Genomic DNA, 3177 nt, shown 5'->3' on the forward strand with positions numbered 1-3177 from the left:
CCAGCGTGGAGAGTATAAAAAGCCGATGGAATTACTGGCATCCTGAGTCCTTAAGCTGACAATATATCTGCAATTCTTTGGTGTTGCGGCAGTTCACTAATTTTCAGGTGCTCGTTTGTCACTTAAGTATTTCATAAATAATTATAGTTTCAAAAACGATATGGTATGACTGCTTTATGATTAGATCCATGATACCATTGTTCGGCTATTCTAACAAGACCAGCACGGCAAGGTAGCATTGACCTATCTTGGAGTTTCAGTGACATCTGACTCTGATTACTATTTTTTGGTCAATTATACCCAGACTATTCTTAAGGCTAAGTTAAGTTGTTCTGTCTACGCAAAATTGACAAGTTTCATGTTAATAGGTACATCTATCACAATAAAAAGTGCGTGAAAATCAAGTTCAAAGATTCCGTAACATAAGTACAGTCACCAGCACCAATATCTGACACAACAAGCGTGCATAAAAATATCTGATACGACTCTATTTTTAGGGCCGGAAGAACGTGTCAGATATTTTTGCACGCTCCGCTGTGGCAGATATTAATACTGGTGACTGTAGGTACCTACTACGTGAACCGAATCGTCACTTGATAAAAATGTTCATTCTACGCTACGGCAGGTAATGATTCAAATGATACAAAATACGACTGTTTCTATTCCTTAAAATGAGAAATATTTGATAATAAACCATACCAAATTTAAAATAAAACACGGTTTGTTCGAAACATGTCGCGCATATCTCAACTATTGATAATTAAATAATCCATAATATGTATATATTATAATGATATATTCATGAGTGTGTGGTGTGTTGTGTGTGCTGTGTGTGTCTCATGATAGTTTTAGTAGTTAACAGCATTTAGACTGGAATAAAGAAATCGCAATCGTAAAATATATCAGGCGTAATTGGAAAAGCTTAGGTTATTAACTTCTAAATAATAATAGTGATTACCAAAATAAACTGGTCATTTGAGTTAATCTTTTTTATATCAGTTATGTATACTTATATTAAAAGAAATTGGACATGGTAACTAACACAAGGCATATAAAAAATTGTACAGCAAAAAGAACAAAAGAAAGACGGGTAGTTTCATTTTTAAATTTCGAGTACTGCCTTTTCGCAACGTAACGTTTTGCAACCTTTTCATTTTGCAAACTCAAAAATAAAACTGTAAATATTTCAGGATTTATTTCAGGGCCATCGTGTAGAACCCTTTAGGTTAGGTTAGGTTAGTTTTAAAAAATCCTGAAAAATTTACAGTTTCAGAAATTTTAAACAGTTGGGAAATAAGAAGTTGCGAAATGAAACAGTTTGCCAAACGATATTCGCCGAATCATTAGTAAACCTTTAAATTTAGCTAACCTAATGTTACGAAATTACATTATACACAAGTTTTTTTGTTTGCTGCTTACTTTTTAAAATAGTATTGTTGGACGTTTATGTAAAAAAAATTTTTTTGATGGCGGTATAAAAATAATAAAACTTATCTAAAATTATCAGACTGTTGGAAAAGTGATTTGCAAGATTTGTAGAGTGTTATAAACAGAAATCTAAAATTGAAGACAATTGAAAACTATATTTCTCATTATAATTACTGCCTAAAATCTATTATTTTTCAATCCTAATCCCATTTACGACCCTGTCTTTTTTAAAATAAGAAAAAAAACTAAACTTGTTGCTGAGTTTGGTACTGCTGCGCCCTCACCGCCAAAACACACCCCAATGCCGCCAACGTAACACATTTACGTAACATTATCACACACGTATATTTTTAAAAGTAAAAAAATAAAGTACACAACACACGCGCTACCAATTACGTTTCGTATGATGCGTGTGAAGCGACTCTTTCACTTTATATAGAGACACCCCTTCTAGTGCGGTGGTGAGGCGGGAGCGGTTTTACGAGATATTGAAACGGACTCGGATTTGAAATTGGAGCATCAGTTTTGAGAGTGTGATAAGCTTAGCACCTTGTTTGGGACCATGTCCTCTCATTGTTTAATGTCTGTGTGAAGCTGTAAGAATAGCAAAAAAAAACTGAAGTGGCCTTGGATGTTGAAAATGGAAAATGAAAACAATTGAAGAGTATCAAATTCGAATGACTCAGGTAAGTTATTTTAATAATCAAAGTTTTCATTGCGATTAGACCAGTTGGTATCACTTCCACCAACGCACATATGCGTTTTCGGAACTTCGCCCAGTGCCGCTGTCATTACTCACAAATTTTGAACCCACATGTGCGTCGGTGGCACCTGTGGAAGTCAGGTGGCCGTGAATGCGTTAACTAAGTAGAGTCAATATTTTTAAATAACACAACACAACACGAAACTGAAATCATCGTTACGACTGATTGATTGACAAACAGACAATACACAACCCAAACCAATGGAATTAGAAATTTTAAATTTGACAGGCAATAGACCTGGAGCTGCACTCAGAAATATAAAACATCTACAATAGAGAAATATTGTAAAATACAATTAAAGCCCGCAAATTAAATACAACAGTGAACTGCAAAAAGTGTAATTTGGCAAGATTAGTTCCGTTTTTTGCCACACTCATCTCTGCGTAGGACAAGCCCTCTCATTCTGAGAGGAAACCTGTGCCCAGTAGTGGGACGTATATAGGCTGGGATGATGATAATGTGATGACATCTGACAAATAGCTTTACGGCCACATCTTTAGCCGAACTAGTAGTTTTCTTACAAAATTTCTTATGCAAAAGCATTTCGCACAAAGGCACCTGCTATTGTACAACTCTCATGCACTCCATACTGAATGAGGTGCATTCAATGCAAAATGCAACGACCGACCTTGAGGTCGCAAAATGTCACAGCGGTTAGAAGTAGGTAATGAGGGACTATCGTTTTTTGTTCTCACTAGATGGCGCACTGTTGCGTGAGGTTTTTTAAGTATGGCTTTCAAAGTCGGTTATTACGGGCTTGAAAACAAAGGTTAGATTAAATCATATTTAATACACCCTAAAACCGTACCATAAAAATATCGAGCATGCCACAGTGTTGCATAGTCCCCGTTTTATTCGAAAAAAGGGAGTACAAAGGTTTCCGAAAGACAAAACTGTCTCAAAAGACAGACATTCATTGCCCCGGAACGCATATTTGCCATAATTAATTTCAGATAATGCAAAATATTCACAAAATTATTCTAAT

Source organism: Choristoneura fumiferana, chromosome 27 (assembly GCF_025370935.1).
Source record: "Choristoneura fumiferana chromosome 27, NRCan_CFum_1, whole genome shotgun sequence".
Classification (NCBI taxonomy): Eukaryota; Metazoa; Arthropoda; class Insecta; order Lepidoptera; family Tortricidae; genus Choristoneura; species Choristoneura fumiferana.